At 53.0% G+C, this 23,064-nt stretch overlaps 1 pseudogene; it reads left to right on the forward strand.

Annotated features, from left to right (window-relative positions):
- Positions 1-8,880: 8,880 nt before the first annotated feature.
- Positions 8,881-12,019, forward strand: LOC105493075 (protein capicua homolog; annotated as a pseudogene).
- Positions 12,020-23,064: the final 11,045 nt, after the last annotated feature.

Genomic DNA, 23,064 nt, shown 5'->3' on the forward strand with positions numbered 1-23,064 from the left:
CCCTTCCTGGGATTCTCCTGTCTCAGCCTTCCAAGTAGCTGGGATTACCAAGCACACCACCACTCCCATCTAATTTTATATTTTTAGTAGAGACAGGGTTTCACCATGTTAGCCAGGCTGGTCTTGAATTCCCTACCTCAGGTGATCTGCCCACCTCGGCCTCCCAAAGTGCTGGGATTAAAGGCATGAGCCACCTGGCCTGGCCCCAGCTAACTTTTTGTGTTTTTTTGTAGAGACAGGCTTTCAAGATGTTGCCCAGGCTAGTCTTAAACACCTGATCTCAGCTGGGCGCGGTGGCTCACGCCGGTAATCCCAGCACTTTGGAAGGCCAAGGCAGGTGAATCACGAGGTCAGGAGATCGAGACCATCTTGGGTAACACTGTGAAACCCCGTAGCTACTAAAAATATACAAAAAAATTTAGCCGGGCGTGGTGGTGGGCGCCTGTAGTCCCAGCTACTCGGGAGGCTGAGGCAGGAGAATGGCATGAACACGGGAGGCAGAGCTTGCAGTAAGCCGAGATTGCGCCACTGCACTTCAGCCTGGGTGACAGAGCGAGACTCCATCTCAAAAAAAAAAAAAGAAAAAAATCTCCTGATCTCAAGCAATCCACTCATGGTGGCTTCCCAAAGTGCTGGGATTACAGTATGAGCCACCACACTGGCATTATTCTTTAAAAAATATTATGGCCGGGCACGGTGGCTCACTCCTGTAATCTCAACGCTTTGGGAGGGTGAGGCTGGTGGATCACAAGGTCAGGAGTTTGAGACCAGCCTGGCCAGCATGGTGAAACCCCATCTCCACTAAAAATACAAAAAAAAAATTAGCCGGGCATGGTGACATGCGCCTGTGGTCCCAGCTGCTTGGGGGGCTGAGGCAGGAGAATCGCTTGAACCCAGGTGGCGGGGGTTGCAGTGAACCGAGATCATGCCACTGCACTCCAGCCTGGGTGACAGAGCAAGACTCTGTCTCAAAAAATACAGATACAGATGTAGATATATTATGACCAGACACTGTGCATAACAAAACAAATGTATGTACACATGAAAAAATGGCAGTTGCTGCCACTGCACTTGACCCTTTTTCTTTTAATGAAAAAAATAACTTTTTCAGTCAGGGCATCACTATGTTCCCCACCCAGGCTGGTCTCGAACACCTAGCCTCAAGAAGTTCTCCCAAAGAACTAGAGGTGTGAGCCACCACATCGGCCTCAGACTCTTTTTGAAACAAAAATGGGACTGGGCGCAGTGGCTCATGCCTATAATCCCACACTTTGGGAGGCCAAGATGGGCAGATGATTTGAGTTTGGGTGTTCGAGACCAGCCTGGCCAACATGACAAAACTCCATCTCTACTAAAAATATAAAAATTAGCCAGGTGTGGTGGCACATGACTGTAATCCTGGCTACTTGGGAGGCTGAGGCAGGAGAACCACTTGAACCCAGGAGGTGGAGGTTGCAGTGAGCCAAGATCACACCACTGTGCTCCAGCCCGGGTGACAAAGCAAGACTCTGTCTCAAACAAACAAACAAACGAAAAACTGCGTACTCTTCTGTCACTTGCTTTTTTACTTACTACCTCAAAATTTTGAGGTTCATTCATCCAACAAATATTTAGTTAGCCCTTAAATGTGTACTCAGAAGCAGCCAGGCATGGTGGCTCATGCCTGTAATCCCAGCAATTTGGGAGCCCGAGGCGGGCAGATCACGAGGTCAGGAGATCAAGACCATCCTGGCTAACATGGTGAAACCCCATCTCTACTAAAAATACAAAAATTAGCTGGGTGTGGTGGCGGGCGAGCCTATAGTCCCAGAGTAGAGGCAGGAGAATCGCGTGAACCCGGGAGGCAGAGCTTGTGGTGAGCCGAGATCGCGCCACTGCACTCTAGCTTAGGTGACAGAGTGAGACTCCATCTCTAAAAGAAAAAACAAACAAAAAACAAAAATACGTTAAAAAAAATGTACTCAGAAGCTAGGGACCCAGCAATGTCCTTGCCTTCAAAGGATTTTCATTGCAGTGGAGGGGACAGATGGTAGACAACAAGCAAATAGTAATGAGAGACAAGAGAGAAATGACAGGTCACAGGTTCATAGGGCCCAGGTGCAGTGGCTCACACCTGTAATCCCCGCACTTTGGGAGGCCAAGGCAGGCAGATCACCTGAGGTCAGGAGTTCAAGGCCAGCCTGGCCAACATAGTGAAACCCTGTCTCAACTAAAAGTACAAAAATTAGGTGTGGTGGCATGTGCCTGTAATCCCAGCTCCTCAGGAGGCTGAGGCAGGAGAATAGCTTGAACCTGGTTGGCGGTGAGGTTGCAGTGAGCTGAGATCACACCACTGCACTCTAGCCTGGGCAACAGAGCAAGACTTCATCTCAAAAAAACAAAACAAAACAAAACAACAACAAAAACCAGTTAATAGGAAGACAGCCTGTACGGTCTGGTGTCATCTTTTAATAATTCCATGAAGTGCAATGGAGTTTCCAGGTTTTCTCTGTGACAAAGGGATGCTGCTTTGTCACTTCTTATTTTTCTTTTGAGACGGGGTCTTACTCTGTTGCTCAGACTGGAGTGCAGTGATGCGGTCACAGCTCACTGCAGCCTCAAACTCTTAGGCTCAGGAGATCTTCCCACCTCCTGAGTAGCTGAGACTACAGGTACATGCCACTGAACCTGGCTAATTTTTGTATTTTTTGTAGAGACAGAGTCTCACTAATGTTCCCCAGGCTGGTCTGGAACTCCTGGGCTCAAATAATCCTCCCCCCTTGGTCACCCAAAATGTTGGGATTATGGGCATGAGCCACTGTGCCCAGCTGAGCCTTGATATTTAAATAGTGGTCTGGGGACCAGCAGCACTGACATCCTCTGGGGGCTTGTTAGAATTGCAGAATTTCAGGTCCCACTTCAGATCTATTGATTGAGTATTTGCATATTAACAAGATTCACAGGTGATTTGTACACACATTTTAGTTTGAGAAGGACTGGTTTAGATTGGAAGATTAAAAATGGCAGAGAAAGAGTTAAATACCTCCAGTTCAATTAGGGATTGATGAGAGATGGTGTGACCTAAAACATTCTTCTGGGTTGAATTTGGCCTTGTTGCCTGTTCTATCAGTATTGTGGTGTTTGTCCTCCTAGGGAGAGAACTCCAAAATCCAGATCATTTCCTTAATCTGCTTCTCTAACCAGGTGTGGGAATCCAGATTGCCTCAAAATCTTGAGCTGTTCAGGCTGGGAAGAGCCTGAGATGTCATGAGTTCAGCTCAATCCTTAGCTGCTGCCCTGCCCGCTTCTGCCCAACCCCATTTCACAGGCGAGTCTCTGGAAAGGGCAGTGGTTTGCTCAAACCACACATCAGCCCCTGGCCACAGTCCTGAGTCCCAGCCAGTACTTATCTTTTCTCTAAGTTTTGGTCCATTATTTTTTTCTCATATGGATTCAGCCTATCTTTTTAGAAAGATGAATTTTAAAAACATGTATTGGTTCATATTATAAAAGTATCACTGGCTTATTGTAAAAAAAAAAAAAATCAAACAGCGGTGGGTACAGTGGCTCATACCTGTAATCCCAGTACTTTGGGAGGCCAAGGCAGGTGGATCATGAAGTCAGGAGTTCGAGACCATGGTGAAACCCGGTCTCTACTAAAAATACAAAAATTAGCCTGGTGTAGGGGTGCACATCTGTAGTTCCAGCTGCTCAGGAGGTTGAGGCAGGAGATTCACTTGAACCCGGGAGGCGGAGGTTACAGTGAGCCGAGATCGTGCCACTGCACTCCAGCCTGGGGGACAGAGCGAGACTCCATCTCAAAAAAAAAAAAAAAAAAAAAAAAGATTTACTGAAACATTGCAAGGATCATATAGAGAGTTCTCTTACACGCTTCACCAGTTTGCCTTCCATTAACATCTCACACAACTATGGCACATTTGTAAAAACTAGGAAACTGACATTGGTACACCATGATTCACCAAACTCCAGACATTATTGGGATTTCACCAGCTTTTCCACTAATGTCCTTTCTTCCTTTCCAGAATCCAGCCCAGGAAACCACATGGCATTTGGTCATCTGTCATTGCATTCCTTTATGTGTGATGATCAAAGTAATAATTCTGTCTCTTTTTCAGGTGAGGAAAAAAGTGATTCAATGGCCAAAGGATTGCCCTGTCACATCTAGGAGGCAAAGGCAGTGGAGTAAAAGGTTTAGTACTTGGCTAGATTTAGAACCGGAATCTATGTGGTGTGACCTTGAGCCGTTGTCTTCCTGTCTGAATGATGGGATCATAGATCAATCCTTCCTTCCAGGCAGCGGTGGGGACTAAATGAGATAATACATACGGGCATATGTGTGCCCATGAAATGGTAGCTGCTGCAGTTGTTATTACTGTCAATATCTTCATCAAGGAGCTTGATCCCAGGCAGACTGCCTAACTGCTGAAACCCAGCTTCTTGTCCAGTGTAGTCAATCATCCCACCTCTCCAGTCCCACCCCAAACAAGACAAACAAGAGCTCAGGAAATAAATGTCAGTTTTGACACCCTTCCTTACCCTCAAAACTTAAAGAGGTTGACACCCTTCCTTACCCTTAAAACTTAAAGGCCTTGTTAAAACTCAAGGTCAGGCCGGGTGTGGTGGCTCAAGCCTGTAATCCCAGCACTTGGGAGGCCGAGACGGGTGGATCACGAGGTCAGGAGATCGAGACCATCCTGGCTAACACGGTGAAACCCCGTCTCTACTAAAAGATACAAAAAACTAGCCAGGTGAGTTGGCGGGCGCCTGTAATCCCAGCTACTCGGGAGGCTGAGGCAGGAGAATGGCGTAAACCCGGGAGGCGGAGCTTGCAGTGAGCTGAGATCCAGCCACTGCACTCCAGCCTGGGTGACAGAGCGAGACTCCATCTCAAAAAAACAGAAAAAACAAAAAAAACAAAAAAAAAAACAACAAAAAAAACCTCAAGGTCAAATAGCTGGCTAGGAACTTAACCAGAGAGAGAATCCAGTTTTTTTTTTTTTTTTTTTTTTTTTTCTGAGACGGAGTTTTGCTCTTGTTGCCCAGGCTGGAGTGCAATGGCACGATCTTGGCTCACTGCAACCTCTGCCTCCCAGGTTCAAGTGATTCTCCTGCCTCAGCTTCCCGAGTAGCTGGGATTACAAGCGTCCACTACCATGCCTGGTTAATTTTTGTATTTTTAGTAGAGATGGGGTTTCACCACGTTGGCCAGGCTGGTCTCCAACTCCTGACCTCAGATGATCCACCTGCCTCGGCATCCCAAAGTGCTGGGATTACAGACATGAGCCACTGCACCTGGTCGTTTTTTTTTGTTTTTTTGTTTTTTTGTTTTTTTGTGGAGATGGGGTCTTGCTATGTTGCCCAGGCTGAAACAGAACTCCCGGGCTCAAGTGATGCCCCTGCTTTGGCTCCCGAAGTGCTGGGAGTATAGACATGAGCCACTTCACCAACCCAAGAATCTAGGTCTTGCTAAGACCTTGTCCCATTCACTGGGCAGAACCCCTCCCTCTTCTCTTCCTCCTCCCCTCACCTCCCTTCCCATTCAGAGACTGCTCTGGGGAACAGAGGCCACCTGCCGGCTGCTCTTAACTCCACTTCATGGGATGCCCTGCAAGGGACCCCACCACCTCTTCTGGCCTAAAGGAGCTGTCATAAACACCTGATGAAGGAAGTGTTGCAAGATCATTTTCAAAAAAAGGTGAAATTATGACTCTCACACAGATAGAAAATGAATAGGTATTAACCATTTTATTTAACTCATAAGGGGGGCCAGGTGATGTTATAACCAGCTCAAAAGGGCAGCCAAGAACAGTCACATTCATAGGTCAGGGATATTGAAATGAATGTACAAATGGAAACTGGTTTTTCAACAAGAGAGCGAGGGAGAACATCTACTAGACAGGGCAATGTATCATTTGCCTACAATTTACAGAGTTGTAAAGCAGTTCAAAGGCAACAAAAGGCTAGAATCTGATAACCAGGAAGGGTGTGCTGTGTGCAGACAGTGCATTATTTTCTGCTGAATCACATTTTTTTCTGCAGAAGGAAGGTTATGAGCAGGGTACACCCCCAGAGTCTCTAATCTGATGATCACTCTCTGAGAATTAGTATGAGTCATACAGGATACAAGGACCTTTCTGGATGGATTGGGAAAATGATATCTCACTTGCAAGCAAGAGGCCTGCAGTCTAAACTCCCCCTCTTAAGATGCAGGTCTTGGCTTAGTGCGACGGCTCACACGTGTAATCCTAGCACTTTGGGAGGTCAAAGCAGGAGGATCACTTGAGCTCAGGAGTTCAAGACCAGCCTGGGCATCATAGACTTCATTTAAAAAAAAAAAAAAAAAAAAGGATGCAGGTCTTACTTAGCTGGACACAGTGACTCACTCCTGCAATCCCAGAATTTTGGGAGGTCAAGGCAGGAAAATTGCTTGAAGCCAAGAGTTCCAGACCAGCCTAAGCAACATGGCAAAACCCCATCTTTACAAAAAATTTTAAAAATGAGCCAGGTGTGGTGGTGCATGCTTGGGATCCCAGTTACTCGGGAGGCTGAAGTAGGAGGGCTGCTTGAGCCCAGGAGATCATCAAAGCTGCAGTGAACCATGTTTGCACCACTGTACTCCAGCGTAGGCAACAGAGTAAGACCCTGTCTCAAAAAAAAAAAAAAAAAAAAAAAAAAAAAGGCAGAGCTCAAGACATTAAAGATTTTTTTTTAAGTTGGACTTTGGCACCTGTGTTACACGATTGGTTCTGGAACATTCTAGAATGTGTTTTCTGACGTGGGTCTGTAGTGGAGGCCTATAGAGTTTTCACTGGACCTGCTTTGATCCTGTCTCTGCTGTGCGGCCTTGTGCAGTTATACCAGCTCTCTGATGTGCAGCTTTCTCCTCTTTGAGGATGTCAATATTGCCACTTCATAGATTATTTTGTTACCTAAGCTACATTTCTTGGAAAATGTCCTCAGTCCCTGCAATTCTTACTTATCAGGCCAGCCTCCTCCCCTGTCCCCATCCGAGTCCCCTCCAGCTCTCCATTCAATTCCGCATTTCTACCATTTGTCTCTCTAGCAGGGTAGGGAGGGGCTTGGGTTGCCCTGGAGGGGCTGGCCTGTGCTGGGTGAAGTTCACACCTGGGTGTGCCCTCAGGAAAGGAGCCCCTGGGGACAGGGTGACCATAGGAAAGGCTCAGGGCTCCCCAGTGCACCATGCTGTCCTTTGTCTCATCTCTGATTCTGTGCTTACTGTGCCCAAGTATGGAATTGCAGGGTAGCAGTATGGGGACTTCCAGGTGGGCCCCTCCTAGAGGCGGGGGTTTGAGCCAATGAAGAATTCAATCTCCTGACAGAGGTCTCCCTCCAAAAGGGCGTGTCTCCAGGACAGCTGCAGCAATTCCACATCACTCACTTTCTAGTTTTTTGTTTTTTTGTTTTTTTCGCTTTGTTTCGTTTTTGAGACAGGATCTCACTCTGTAGCCCAGGCTGGAGTGCAGTGGCGTGGTGCGATCTCAGCTCACTGCAACCTTTGCATCCCAGGCTCAGGAGATCCTCCCACCTCAGTTTCCCAAGTAGCTGGGACCACAGGTGCTCACCACCACACCTGGCTAATTTTTCTATTTTCGGTAGAGATGGAGTTTCTCCATGTTGCCCAGGCTGGACTCCTTCTTTCTTTCTTTCTTTCTTTCTTTCTTTCTTTCTTTCTTTCTTTCTTTCTTTCTTTCTTTCTTTCTTTCTTTCTTTCTTTCTTTCTTTCTTTCTTTCTCTCTTTCTTTCTTTCTTCCTTCCTTCCTTCCTTCCTTCCTTCCTTCCTTCCTTCCTTCCTTCCTTCCTTCCTTCCTTCTTCTCTCTCTCTCTTTCTCTCTTTCTTTCTCCTTCCTTCCTTCCTTCCTTCCCTCCCTCCCTCCCTCCCTCCCTCTCTCTCTCTCTCTCTCTCTCTCTCTTTCTTTCTTTCTTTCTTTCTTGTTTAGCAGAGTCTTTCTCTGAGATGGAGTCTAGCTCTGTCCCCCAGGCTGGAGTGAAGTGGCATGATGTTGGCACACTGCAACCTCTGTCTGCCAGGTTCAACCGATTCTCCTGCCTCAGCCTCCTGAGTAGCTGGGACTACAGGCACATGCCAGCACGCCCGGCTAATTTTTGTGTTTTTTGTAGAGACGAGGGTCTCACCATATTGGTCAGGCTACTCTCAAACTCCTGACCTCAGGTGATCCACTTGCCTCGGCCTCCCAAAGTGCTGGGATTACAGGCATGAGCTACCGCGCCCGGCCCTGGCTGGACACTTTCTAGTTTTGCGATCTGTCCTCTCCTCTCAGCCTCACTGCAACCATGCATGGCGGGTGGGCCGGAATGACCCTTCCCCTCTTACATTTGGAGAAGTTGAGGACGGGGGTGAACCCTGAAATCATTCATGCCCTGGCTCCCCGTTCGAGGGCCCATGCTGCCTTCTAGTGGCTGTGTGCGCACCTGCCTTTAGGGAGTCCAGGGCAGCCGGGACAACCAGTTCTGCCTGCAGAGAGCAGTGGCCAGCCTTCCCAGGACTCTGGGCGGGGACCGTCCCCCTCAGGCACTGCATGCCTTCATCAGCTCCTCTTCCTGTCTCTCAGCATCTGGTTTAGATGCATAGATACATACATTATCATATATGTATATTTTAATTGTGCTAAAATACATGTAAAATTCACCATCATGACCATTTCTAACTGTACAGTTTCGTGGTGTTGGGTAACCATCACCACCATACATCTCCAGAACTTTTTTTTTTTTAATAACAGAGTCTTACTCTGTCACCCCAGCTGGAGTGTAGTGGTGTGATCTTGGCTCACAGCAACCTCTGCCTCCAGGGTTCAAATGATTCTCCCACCTCAGTCCCTTACAAGCGATGAAGCAACAACGATGATTCTCCCTCAAAGGGAAGAAGAATCTTCCAGGTGTCGCTTTGAGGAGGCAGCGGTTACAAGACAGTCTGGGCTGCAGAGCCCAAGTGGGAGTTTGCAGTGAGCCAAGACCATGCCATTGCACTCCTCCCTAGGTGACAGAGCAAGACTACAGCTCAAAAAACAGGAGAGAGAAAAGAAAGCCAACGAGACACCATTAGGCAATCCACTGTCATGTGAGTTTGAGAAGCAACGTAGAGAAAGGAGAAATAAGTTTATTTAAAGAAAGAATGGCTGAAACTGCCTAAATCATGGGAAAGATTTAGACATCCAAATCCATGAAGCTTAAAGATTCCTAAGGGGTTCAAACCAAATATACATAATCACAATATAATCAAATAATCAAAAGTCAAAGATTTTTTTTTTAAATGTTGAAGAGGCAAGAGAAAAGTGGCATGACACAGACAAGAGAATCTTCATTAAACCAGCAGCAGATTTCTCAGAAGAAGCTTTGCAGGTCAGGAGAGAATTGAAGAATATATTCAAAGTGCTGAAAGAAAAAAACTGCCAACAACTAATACTATGTCTGACAAAGCTATCCTTCCGAAAGAAAGAAGAAATAACATGTTCCTTAGACAAACAAAGCTGAGGGAATTCAGGACCACTAGGTCTACCTTAAAAGAAATGCTTAATGGAGTTTTTCAAGTAAAAATGAAAGAAAGCAGCTGGGTGCCCGGGCTCATGCCTGTAATCACAGCATTTTGGGAGGTCGAGGAGGGTGGATCGCCTGATGTCAGGAGGTCAAGACCAGCCAGGCAAACATGCGAAAACCCACCTCTTCTAAAAATACAAAAAATTAGCCAGGTGTGGTGGCAGGTGCCTGTAATCCCAACTACCGGGGGGCTGAGGCAGGAGAATCAATTAAACCACTAGGCGGAGGTTGCAGTGAGCCGAGATCACACCACTGCACTCCAGCCTGGGTGACAGAGCAGCACTCTGTCTCAAAAAGAAAAAAAAAGAATGCCAGTTAATCACATGAAAGCATAAGAAAATATATAATATTCAGCGGTAAAGGTGCATAGACTTGGGAGGCTGAGGCCAGAGAATCGCTTGAACCCAGGAAGTGGAGGTTTCAGTGAGCTGAGATCGCACCACTGCACTCCAGCCGGCCAAACTGCATCTCAAAAAAAAAAAAAACTTAAGGCCTGGCCTCCTGCTCCCCTCCCACCCTCCCTTCTGTAGGTCCAAGCTGTCTTAGGTTGGGGGTGCTGAGGTTGAGGAGGGGGCTGAGGAGGTGTGAGAGCCTGCCAGGAACCCCCTGCCGAGACCAAGTACTCGGCACACAGGCCCCTGATGCCTGCGTCTAGCAAGGCCTCCAGTGGCATCGGCATCTTCATGTGGAGGAACATGGAACTTTGTTCTGTGGCCGTGTTCCCCTGGCACTCTGTCCCCTTCCTGACCCCTCCCTGTAGCCACGTGAGGCCCAGCAACCTGCCAGTCACTCAGTGGCCTCCAACCAGACAAAAGAACCTGCCAAGTCAGCAGCGGTTGCTCATGAGCGGCCACCAGGTGGGACAGGGAGTGCTGACCCTGGGCGGCCCCCTGGAACCACCTGCCCTGAAAGCCCAGGGCTTGGACCCCCACACACTTTGGGGGTGGTTGAACCTGGTAAGAGCCCACCTCCCACCATGGAGGAGGAGTCCTGGGCCCCTCAGGGGAGCCCCTGCTGGACAGTGACACAGAGAACGACCATGATGATGCCTTCCTCTCAGATGTCAGACCCAGTCCCTCAGTGCTCTGCCTGGACTCATCTTCTGAGAAGGATGAATGTAGCCCCAACAAATGGGACAAAGACCACATCCAGCGGCCCGTAAGTGGCGGTCATGATCTTCAGCAAGCAGCACCAAGTCCTGGCGGGGCCCACCAGCATGGCCCCAACCAGGACAACCGGACCGTCAGCCAGATCCTGGGTGAGTGGTGGAACACCCTGGGGCCCAATGAGAAGGAGAAGTACCATGACCTGACCTCCCAGGTGAAGGTGGCCCACTTGCAACAAGGACTGAAAGAAGTCCAGCCTGGAGGCGAAGCCCACAAGCCAGGGGCTGGCAGAAGGGCACAAGGGCTCGTGGAAGCAGAGCATGTCAGAGACGGCACTGCCAATGCCCCTGGGGTGTTCTCTGAGCTCCTGTCAGTTGCAGCCCAGACACTCCAGAGCTGGGATACCAAGGAGCAGCTTCTGTGGGGCAGAACAGCTGCACACAGTCAGGGAATCTGGCTCAGCCTGGCCTGAGCCTTCTCCCACAGTGGAGTACACAGCCTGGACAGCAAGGAAGTGGACCGTCAGGCACTACAGGAACTGAGGCAGGTGGTGTCTGGTGCTGCATCGTATCTGGCCCAAAGCCTTCTGCCTAGTATGGAGCTCCAGGCCACTTTGCAGTCCCTGGTGAAGGAGGTGACCAGTGGGCAGCCCTGCTGCTGCCCACTTGAGCTGTTTATTCCCAGCATGTGGCCAGTGAGGACATAGTGAGTGAGCAAGAGCACATGGTCATCCATGAGGAGGAAGGGGTGATGATGTCATTGCTGATGATGGCTTCAGCACCACTGACACTGATCTCAAGTTCAAGGAGTGGGTGACCAATTGAGAGTGGGGGCAGCTCTGGGAAGGAGCCAGAGGGCAACAAGGGCTTTGGTGGGAAGGCATTTGCACCTGTCATCCCTTCCTCCTTTACCCCCTGCCGCCCCTTGCTGGATCCTGAGCCCCCAAGGCCCCCCTGATCCATCTGCGGTTTTTGGCAAAGGCTATGGTCCCGCCCCATCCTGCTCCTCCACATACTCGGATGCTTCCTCCTCAACCTCGGCAGCCACCTCCTTCTCACTGGGCCCAGGAGCCTTCAAGGCTCAGGAGTCTGGTCAGGGCAGCAGAGCAGGCCCCCCTAAGGCTACTACCCCCTGGGGCTGGGGGCCCAGCGACACCTTCCAAGGCAACCTGGTTCCTCCGAACGGATCCTGCCACCTTCTGGCGCAAGAGACCTGAAAGTGTGGGCGACCTGGAGCCAGGAGGCCCCTCAGTCATAGTGGCCCCTCCCGACAGTAAGGCTTTCCTAGGCAGCAGCTGGTCTGAGCCACCTGGGGGGCTGGGCCTGCAGAGGAGAAACTGACTGGGCTTTGGCGGGCGGGGCAGAGGGAACCCTACCGACATGGAACCCGCACCCAAGGACCCCACCAGTCCCAAATGCAAGATGAGAAGATGCTCCAGCTTCAGCCTGGAGCCCAACACTCCCAAGTGCGCCATGTGCGAGGGGGACAGCTTCCCCTTTGCCTGTACAGGTAGATAAGCCAAGGACGGGCTCAGGGAACCGAAGTTGGAGAAGGCGCTGTCCTCCTCACTGCGCGAGTCCTGGACCGGTGTCGGCCCTGGTCATGCAGGTCTTCCAGGCCCACGGCTTCTTCCAATTCCCCCGGACACAGCCGCCCTCCAGGCCCGCTATGCACACATCTTCCCCTCCAAGGTTTGTTCTGCCCCTGCCCCGACTCCCATCCCCGCGAGGGTCCTGACCACACCTCACCCGGCTGGGGCTCTGGCGCTGCTGCCCCGCCACTGCCTCGCCACTGCCTCGCCACTGCCTCGCCACTGCCTCGCCACTGCCTCTGGAGTCCTGCGAGGCTGGTAGTCGGAGCAGGGGCAGCAGCGGTGCCATTTGGGGGGCAGTCCAATGAGAGGAGCCTCAGCCCCACGGGCTGCTCGGTGGGAGTGACGACTGCATGACATTCTGGGCACCTCATGGATCTTCAACTGCAGGTGAAACCGATGCTGGTGGTGGGTGCAGGGCCGCTGGGAGCCGCTGCCTGGGTCCCAGAGGCTGGGCTGGGGCAGGTGCCACCTGAAGCTGCTGGAGCAGCGTGGGCAGGATGTTCTGCAAACAAATCTTGGAGGAGAAGATGTGTGCATAGCTGGTCCACCACTGCTGCCCCTGCTCTGACTCCCAGGACTGCCTGACCCCACCTCACCCTGCTCATGCTCTGGTGTAACCCTGGCTGCCCTGCCACTGCCTCTGCCCCAGAATCGGGGCCTTGGACAGCCTGGCTGGAAGGGGACTCCCTAGTCCTGACCCCCACCCCCGGGTCCCTCCATAACTACCACAGGCAGGTGGGGGACCCCGGAGAAGATCCCAGGACTCACAGTACTCCCTGAGGACACGGACAGTATGTGGGGGTAGCAATGGAGGGCAGGATGGTTATCTTCTCCCGGGTAAAGTCATTTCATCCTTTCAGTTTGGGGCAGAATAAGGCCTGCTCCTTTCTTTTTTTTTTTTTTTTGAAACGGAGTCTCGCTCTGTCGCCCAGACTGGAGTGCAGTGGCGTGATCTTGGCTCACTGCAAGCTCCGCCTCCCACGTTGATGCCATTCTCCTGCCTCAGCCTCCCAAGTAGCTGGGATTACAGGTGCATGCTACCATGCCCGGCTAATTTTTGTATTTTTAGTAGAGACAGGGTTTCACCATCTTGGCCAGGCTGGTCTCGATCTCCTGACCTTGTGATCCTCCCACCTCTGCCTCCCAAAGTGCTGGGATTACAGGTGTGAGCCACCGCACCTGGCCAAGGCCTGCTCCTCTTATATATATACCCCCTACCCCTGCAGCTGTGAGAGGGGGAGAGCTGGGGGACCTGCAGCGGCAGTTTCCCTCCTCCCAGCCCCTGTACATAACTTGGAGTGTGTGACCTTCAGAGCTTTCCACTTAATGCAAAATAGCTCCTGCCAGGGCTGCAAGATGGAGTATGGTGCGGGCCTTGGGCCACAGGGAGGCACCTGTGGAACAGGGGGAGTTCATGCACCCCTTTTTTTCCCCAGAGGGGCCGGACTCAGCTTAGTTTGGGGGTGGGGGCTCTTGCACTTTGCTACAGGCACCAGGAGGGTTTCCTCCCCATCCCCTCTGCCCTCCCAACTTGAGTTGTACTTTTTAAGAAGGTGATTCCCCCTGCCTTTGCCCCCGTCCCCAGAACAGAACATGTTGATCATGTGAGATATTTTTTATTGTGCCGAGAAGTTGCAATGACCGACATTAAAGCTGTTTAACACCAAATAATAATAATGTAAAACTTGACCTCACGCTGGTTTGGCATGATCTGTTGGGGCCTGGTGCGGAAACTCACTCTGAAATAATTACCTCCCAGAATTTTTATATAATGGTGGCTGCAATTCCAAAATTCCATACCTTTGGAATTTATACACAAAAGATAAAAAAATTAGAGGCCAGGCCCAGTGGCTCACGTCTGTAATCCCAGCACTTTGGGAGGCCAAGGTTGGCAGATTACTTGAGGTCAGGAGTTCGAGACCAGCCAGGCCAAGATGGTGAAACCCCCATCTCTACTAAAAATACAAAAATTAGCTGGCCGTGGTAGCATGCACCTGTAATCCCAGCTATTCAGGAGGCTGATGCAGGAGAATCGCTTGAATCCGGGAGGCAGAGGTTGCAGTGAGCCCAAGATGGCACCACTGCACTCCAGCCTGGGTGACAGAGCAAGACTCTGTCTCAAAAAAAAAAAAAGTTATCCAAGTATAAACGCATTAAACAGAAACTCTCAAACATGCACCAATTCCAAAAACACAGCAGCTATGGATGAAAATAGAAACTGCAGATTAAAAAGAATCATGATATGTTATCTTTTTTCATAATTTTAATGAATGTTGAATAAAAAGATACCACTCTCACATAGGCATTTATCTGAAGTTTATTTATTTATTTTGTTTTATTATTTTATTTTATTTTATTTTTTTGAGATGGAGTCTCGCTCTGTTGCCCAGACTGGAGTGCAGTGGCCGGATCTCAGCTCACTGCAAGCTCCGCCTCCTGGGTTCCCGCCATTCTCCTGCCTCAGCCTCCCAAGTAGGTGGGACTACAGGCGCCCGCCACCTCGCCGGGCTAGTTTTTTGTATTTTTTAGTAGAGACGGGGTTTCACCGGGTTAGCCAGGATGGTCTCGCTCTCCTGACCTCGTGATCCACCCGTCTCAGCCTCCCAAAGTGCTGGGATTACAGGCTTGAGCCACCACGCCCGGCCTTATCTGAAGTTTAGAAATTCTCCCACCTTACTTTAGTTTCTTCAGCTTCTGTTGTATCAAGCAAAATGAAAGTTATATATATTTAAACTAAAACACATATGAAATACGTAAAGTTATTATTTTTTTTTTCAGACAGTGTTGATCAGTTGCCAGGCTGGAGTGCAGTGGTGCGATCTTGGCTCACTGCAAGATTGGCTCACCTACGCCTCCAAGGTTCAAGCGATTCTCCTGCCTCACCCTCCCAAGTAGCCCGCATTACAGGCACCTGCCACAATGCCCAGCTAATTTTTGTATTTTGAGTAGAGACAGGGTTTCACCGTGTTGGCCAGGATTGTCTTGATCTCCTGACCTCGCAAACTGCCCACCTCAGCCTCCGAAAATGCTGGGATTACAGGCGTGAGCCACCACACCAGGCAAAGTTATTTTTAATGCATTAATATATCAATTTACCTAATTACCTATTTGCACAAAAAGAGGTATGGATTATCACTTTTTTTTTCTTTCCGAGACAGTCTCTGTTGCCCAGGCTGGAGTAGAATGGTGTAATCTTGGTTCACTGCAACCTCTGCCTCTGAGGCTCAAGCGATTCTCGTGCCTCAACCAGGCGTGAGCTATTAGGCCTGGCAATATCACATAATGTTAAGAGTTATTTCTTGGTGGTTGAAAATTTCATGATTTATTACTTGCTTCTTTGTACTTTTTTCTCTCTCTCTTCTCTCTCTCTCTCCCACTCCCTCTGTCTGACAGGGTCTCACTCTATTACCCAGGCTGCAGTCTCAAACTCCTGGGTTCTAGTGATCCACCTGCCTCAGCCTCCCCAGTAGCTGGGACTACAGGTACATATTACCATAACTGGTTTTTAATTTTTTATAGAGATGGGATCTTGCTATGTTCCTCATGCTGTCCTCACACTCCTGGCCTTGAGTAATCCTACCCTGCCTTTCCAAAGTGCTAGGATTACAGGTGTCAGCTATAGCACCCGGCCTGCTTTGTGCTTTTCTATAGGACTTCGACTTTATGTAATAATTACAAATAATTTTTACAAAAGTAGTAGTCATCCTAAACTTTTTAAAGTTAAGCAGTGATTAAGAATGAGCTACAGAAAGTAGTATTAATTCAGCACCTATTATATACTAGATATTCTGCATACAGCAAGTCACCTAGTCCACATATCAAGGCAGGAATTACAATCTTTATTTTTCAGGAGATAAAACTGTGGATTACAAGCCTTTGTTCATTCTAGAGTTACACAGATGCTGCCAAAACAAGTGCCCTCTTCCCAGCAGCCTGTCCCCTGCTGATTTTATCAAATTCAATCCACCACTTCCACCCCCACATCTGTGCACAAGAATGTTCACACACACACACATTTCTGCTATATTCCATCTGACTAGGCCAGGAGCTTGTCATGACAAACCAAATGAAATACCTATTTCCTGACCAAAGCTGTTATTCAGTATCTCTGTGATTTGAGAAATAGTTTGATTTCACTCTAACAAGGATCACAATGAGGTCTTAAAAGAGGTAATAGATACAAACCATCCTAGTCTATGTGAAAGGGTGTGATGTTCAGATATATCCAGCCCTCTGAGATGCTCTGCTGGAAGGTGGTTGAGGTGCAAAGTACTGACTCATGGTCATCTTGGTCCATGGTCATTAATAATGATAGTTTGTACTTCTTTTGTGTTTGTGCTAAGGGTGGTTTCAAAACCTGGAAGAAGTTTATCAATTTCTAGGTATTCAAATATCTCTTTCACAATGTGTGTGTGTGCACACGCTATGAAAATACATAAACACATATATTCACATATGAATATACACACACACATATTTATGTATTTACATTATACTAATAAAACAGTAAAAGAATTTTTGAGATGCAGTCTCACTCTGTTACCCAGGCTGGAGTGCAATGGCATGATCTCAGCTCACTGGCACCTATTCCTCACCAGGTTCAAGCAATTCTCCTGCCTCATCCTCCAGAGTGGCTGGGATTATAGGTGCCTGCCACCACACCTGGCTAATTTTTGTATTTTTAGTAGAGACGGGGTTTCACCATCTTGGCCAGGCTGGTCTTGAACTCCTGACCTCGTAATCCATCCACCTTGTCCTCCTAAAGTGCTGGGATTTACAGGAGTGAGTTACTGTGCTGGCATAAAGTAAATTCTTAATGATCCATGAAAAGAGAATGGTAGGCCAGATGTGGTGGCTCCCACCTGTAATCCCAGCACTGCAAGAGGCTGAAGCAGGAGGACTGCTTGAGCCCAGGAGTTTGAAACCAGCCTGGGAAACATGGTGAGACCCCCCTCTCTAAAAGAAATATAAAAGTTACCTGGGTATGGTGGCTCACACCTGGGGTCCCAGCTACTCAGCAGGCTGAGGGGGGAGGATCACTTAAGCCAAGAAAGAAGAGGTTGTGGTGAGCCGGGATCATACCACCACACTCCATCCTGAATGACAAAGTGATACCTTGTCTCAAAAAGAGGGAAAAAATTGGTATCCATGAAAAACTTAAAATATCTACATATACATAAATCTATACAGAAATAGTATATTAATCAAAAAGTAAATTCTTAATAGTTCATGACAAGCAAATAGCAGGCCAGGCATGGAGGCTCGTGCTTGTAATCTCAGCACTTTGGGAGGCTCAGGTAAAAGGACTGCTTGTGTCCAAAAGTCTGGGAACAGCCTGAACAACACAGTGAGAACCAACCTCTCAGAAAAAAATCAGAAATTAGCCAGGCATGGCGGCACGTGCCTGTAGTATCAGCTACTCAAGATGTGGAGTTGGGAGAATCACTTCAGGCCAAAAGGCTAAGGCTGCAGTGAACCATGATCACATGACTACAATCCAGCCTGGGTGACAGAGCAAGACCCTAACAAAACAAAAAAGATAACTGTAAAAAATATACATATAGAAGACATGAAGTGAGAAGTTACCATGTCCAGAGCAAAGAAAAAGGGCCGAAGCAGAGGCTCATTCCCATTCCCACCCAAAGAAAACAAGAAAAACGATGAGACACTAAATAACACAAAAATCAGTATGAAACCACGCAGGCAGAATTTATTGTAAATTTGTAACAAATGCACTGTCAAGGTTAAAAGAAGAGGGAGGTGTTTTGCTAAGGTACTCTGCTGTGAAGTTACCAACAATTAAGAGTCCAGGGAAGCATTAGGCTCCTTGATGCTGTTGACCATCAAAGACTAAAAAGATGGATCCAGAAGAGGTGACTGCGAGGCAAGAGCAAAGCCAGAAAAGACAATGACGAGGCAGAAGATGGGCTCAAGTTGTCACTATGAGGCCGAAGATGGGCCACAAGAGGCCACCGTGAGACAGGAGCTGGTATGACAGGGACGACAGTGAGACAGGAGCTGGGATATGGGAGGCAGGCATAAGGAAAAAGATGGGCGAGGTGAGGACAGTGAGAGGCAGCAGCAGGGCCTAGAGATGCCAGTGTGAGGCAGGAGCTGGGTCTGTTGAGGCTGCCTGGAGAAACCATTGTTGGGCAAAACCTGGGCCTCTTTAGGCTGCCACGAGGAAGGCAGTGGAACTGGAGGACTGGACTTGAGAAAGTTTTGGGTCTACAAGGGCGCCAGAGGCTGCACATGAGCTGAATCAAAAGTGGTTGTTGTGAGGCAAAACCTTACCTGCAGATGCACCCAGGAAGAAGAGCTGGGCCAGAAGAGAACACCGAGAGGCAGAAACTGGGAAAGGAAAGGCAGACTTCAGGCAGCTCTGGGCCTACATAGACAGCCAAAAGGAAAAAACATGGCCTGGAAAGGCAGTAGAGACTCCGCTATGAGGCAGAGGCTGGGCCTCTGCAGGCCTTCGGGAGGAAGGATGCTGGGCCTGGCGAGGCCGACTGGAGGTCAAGTCCTGGGCCTGAGGAGGCCGCCAGAGGCGTGAGCGGGGCTAGACCTCAAAAGGCCAGTGGCAGGCAGGAGCAGCTGGGCCTGGAGAGGCTGACCTGAGAAAGTCTGGCAGCTGCTGAGGCCGCGGAGAGGCTGGAGCTGGGACGTCGGAGGCCGACTGGGCGACGAGTTGGGCCCGCAGGGGTCGCCGGAGGCAGGAGCGAGCCCTGGAGAGGCCGACTCGAGGCCAGCGAGGGTCTGCAGAGGCCGCCGGGAGGAGGAGCTGGGCCGGGAGAGGCTGGCTGCAGGAAGTCTGGGGCGTGGAGACGCCGTCAGAGGGCAGGAGCCGGGCCCGGAAAGGTCACCGTGGGGCCCGGCTTCAGGACATTTGGGGCCTAAAAAGGCCGCGGAGCGGGAGCTAGGGTGGAGCCGAGCCGAAAGAGGTTGTTGTGAGGCCGGGGCTGGGCCTGCGGCCCCAGCCGGCAGCAGGAGGAGCTGGGCCTGGACGGGAGGCCAGGAGGCTGCAACTGGGCCTGGAGGGGCCGGCCTAAAGAAGTTCGGGGCCTGGAGAGGCCGCCAAAAGGCAAAGGCTGGGCGTGGAAAGGCCGTTCCCCGTGACGAATGAGCCGGGCCTAACGAGGCCACGGGGAGGCAGGAGCGGGGCCCAGCGGAGCTGCCGAAAGGCAGGAGGAATTCTGGCCTGGGGAGGCCGCAGTCAGGCGAGAGCTGGCCGCGGAGAGTCCGCTGGGAGGCAGAGGCTGGGCCTGTGCAGGCCTTCGGGCGGCAGGAGGCTGGGCCTGGCGAGGCCGACTGGAGGGCAAGTCCTGGGCCTGTGGAGGCCACCCAGAGGAGTGAGCGGGGCTGGGCCTCAAGAGGCCAGTGGCAGGCAGGAGCTGGGTCGGGAGGGGCTGACCTGAAGAAGTCTGGCAGCTGCTGAGGCCGCGGAGAGGCAGGAGCTGGGCCGGCGGAGGCCGACTGGGCGACGAGTTGGGCCCACAGGGGCCACCGGGAGCAGGAGCAAGCCCTGGAGACGCCGACTCGAGGCCAGCGTGGGTATACAGAGGCCGCCGGAAGGAGGAGCTGGGCCTGGAGAGGCCGACTCGAGGCCAGCGTGGGCCTGCAGAGGCTGCAGGGAGGAGGAGCTGGGCCTGGAGAGGCTGGCTGCAGGAAGTCCGGGGGGTGGAGACGCCGTCGGAGGGCAGGAGCCGGGCCCGGAGAGGCCACTGTGGGGCCCGGCTTCAGGACAATTGGGGCCTACAAAGGCCCCGGAGGGAGAGCTGGGCCGGAGCCGAGCCCAAAGAGGTTGTCGTGAGGCCAGCATGGTCCAGAGGCCGCAGCCGGGAACATGAGGAGCTGGGCCTGGACGGGAGGCCGGGAGGCCGCGACTGGGCCTGGAGGGGCGGGCTTGAGGAAGTTCGGGGTCTGGAGAGGACGCCAGAAGGCAAAGGCTGGGCCTGGAAAGGCCGTTCACTATGACGAATGAGCCGGGCCTAACGAGGCCACGGAGAGGCAGGAGCGGGGCCCGGCGGAGCTGCCGAAAGGCAGGAGGAGCTCTGGCCTGGGGAGGCCGCAGTCAGGCGAGAGCTGGGCGTGGAGAGTCCGCTGGGAGGCAGTGGCTGGGCCTGTGCAGGCCTTCGGGCGGCAGGAGGCTTGGCGTGGCGAGGCCGACTGGAGGTCAAGTCCTGGGCCTGAGGAGGCCGCCCAGAGGAGGAGCTGGGCCGGGAGAGGCTGACTGGAGGAAGTCTGGGGCGTGGAGACGCCGTCGGAGGGCAAGAGCTGGGCCCGAGAGGCCACCGTGGGGCCCGGCTTCAGGACGTTTGGGGCCTACAAAGGCCGCGGAGCGGGAGCTGGGCCGGAGCCTAGCCAAAGGAGGTTGTCGTGAGGCTGGGACTCGGCCTGCGGCCGCAGCCGGAAACATAAAGAGCTGGACCTGGATGGGAGGACGGGAGGCCGAGACTGGGCCTGGAGGGGCCGGCCTGAGGAAGTTCGGGGCCTGGAGAGGCCGCTAAAAGGCAAAGGCTAGGCTTGGAAAGGCCGCTCAACGTGACGAATGAGCCGGGCCTAACGAGGCCACTGGGAGGCATGAGCGGGGCGCGTCGGAGCTGCTGAAAGGCAGGAGGAGCTCTGGCCTGGGGAGGCCGCAGTCAGGCGAGAGCTGGACGTGCAGAGTCCGCTGGGAGGCAGAGGCTGGGCCTGTGCAGGCCTTCGGACGGCAGGAGGCTGGGCCTGGAGAGGCCGAGTGGAGGTCAAGTCCTGGGCCATAGTAGGCCGCACAGAGGAGGAGCTGAGCCTGGAGAGGCTGGCTGGAGGAAGTCTGGGGCGTGGAGACGCCGTCGGAGGGCAGGAGCCGGGCCCGGAGAGGCCACCGTGGGGCCCGGCTTCAGGACGTTTGGGGCCTACAAAGGCCGCGGAGCGGGAGCTGGGTCGGAGCCGAGCAAAAGGAGGTTGTCGTGAGGCCGGGGCTGGGCCCGCGGACGCAGCCGGGAGCAGGAGGAGCTGGGCCTGGACAGGAGGCCGGGAGGCCGCGACTGGGCCTGGAGGGGCCGGCCTGAGGAAGTTCGGGGTGTGGAGAGGCCGCCAAAAGGCAAAGGCTGGGCCTGGAAAGGCCGTTCCCCGTGACGAAAGAGCCGTGCCTAACGAGGCCACGGGGAGGCAGGAGCGGGGCCCTGCGGAGCTGCCGAAAGGCAGGAGGAGCTCTGGCCTGGGGAGGCCGCAGTCAGGCGAGAGCTGGGCGTGGAGAGTCCGCTGGGACGCAGTGGCTGGGCCTGTGCAGGCCTTCGGGCGGCAGGAGGCTTGGCGTGGCGAGGCCGACTGGAGGTCAAATCCTGGGCCTTAGGAGGCCACACAGAGGAGGAGCTGAGCCTGGAGAGGCTGGCTGGAGGAAGTCTGGGGCGTGGAGACGCCGTCGGAGGGCAGGAGCCGGGCCCGGAGAGGCCACCGTGGGGCCCGGCTTCAGGACGTTTGGGGCCTACAAAGGCCGCGGAGCGGGAGCTGGGTCGGAGCCGAGCAAAAGGAGGTTGTCGTGAGGCCGGGGCTGGGCCCGCGGACGCAGCCGGGAGCAGGAGGAGCTGGGCCTGGACGGGAGGCCGGGAGGCCGCGACTGGGCCTGGAGGGGCCGGCCTGAGGAAGTTCGGGGCCTGGAGAGGCCGCCAAAAGGCAAAGGCTGGGCCTGGAAAGGCCGTTCCCCGTGACGAATGAGCCGGGTCTAACGAGGCCACGGGGAGGCAGGAGCGGGGACCAGCGGAGCTGCCGAAAGGCAGGAGGAGCTCTGGCCTGGGGAGGCCGCAGTCAGGCGAGAGCTGGGCGTGGAGAGTCCGCTGGGAGGCAGTGGCTGGGCCTGTGCAGGCCTTCGGGCGGCAGGAGGCTTGCCGTGGCGAGGCCGACTGGAGGTGAAGTCCTGGGCCTGAAGAGGCCGCCCAGAGGAGGAGCTGGGCCGGGAGAGGCTGACTGGAGGAAGTCTGGGGCGTGGAGACGCCGTCGGAGGGCAAGAGCTCGGCCCGAGAGGCCACCGTGGGGCCCGGCTTCAGGACGTTTGGGGCCTACAAAGGTCGCGGAGCGGGAGCTGGGCCGGAGCCTAGCCAAAGGAGGTTGTCGTGAGGCTGGGACTCGGCCTGCGGCCGCAGCCGAAAACATAAAGAGCTGGACCTGGATGGGAGGACGGGAGGCCGAGACTGGGCCTGGAGGGGCCGGCCTGAGGAAGTTCGGGGCCTGGAGAGGCCGCTAAAAGGCAAAGGCTAGGCCTGGAAAGGCCGCTCAACGTGACGAATGAGCCGGGCCTAACGAGGCCACTGGGAGGCATGAGCGGGGCGCGTCGGAGCTGCCGAAAGGCAGGAGGAGCTCTGGCCTGGGGAGGCCTCAGTCAGGCGAGAGCTGGACGTGCAGAGTCCGCTGGGAGGCAGAGGCTGGGCCTGTGCAGGCCTTCGGACGGCAGGAGGCTGGGCCTGGAGAGGCCGAGTGGAGGTCAAGTCCTGGGCCATAGTAGGCCGCACAGAGGAGGAGCTGAGCCTGGAGAGGCTGGCTGGAGGAAGTCTGGGGCGTGGAGACGCCGTCGGAGGGCAGGAGCCGGGCCCGGAGAGGCCACCGTGGGGCCCGGCTTCAGGACGTTTGGGGCCTACAAAGGCCGCGGAGCGGGAGCTGGGTCGGAGCCGAGCAAAAGGAGGTTGTCGTGAGGCCGGGGCTGGGCCCGCGGACGCAGCCGGGAGCAGGAGGAGCTGGGCCTGGACGGGAGGCCGGGAGGCCGCGACTGGGCCTGGAGGGGCCGGCCTGAGGAAGTTCGGGGCCTGGAGAGGCCGC

This window comes from Macaca nemestrina, chromosome 4, assembly GCF_043159975.1.
Source record: "Macaca nemestrina isolate mMacNem1 chromosome 4, mMacNem.hap1, whole genome shotgun sequence".
Taxonomy (NCBI): Eukaryota; Metazoa; Chordata; class Mammalia; order Primates; family Cercopithecidae; genus Macaca; species Macaca nemestrina.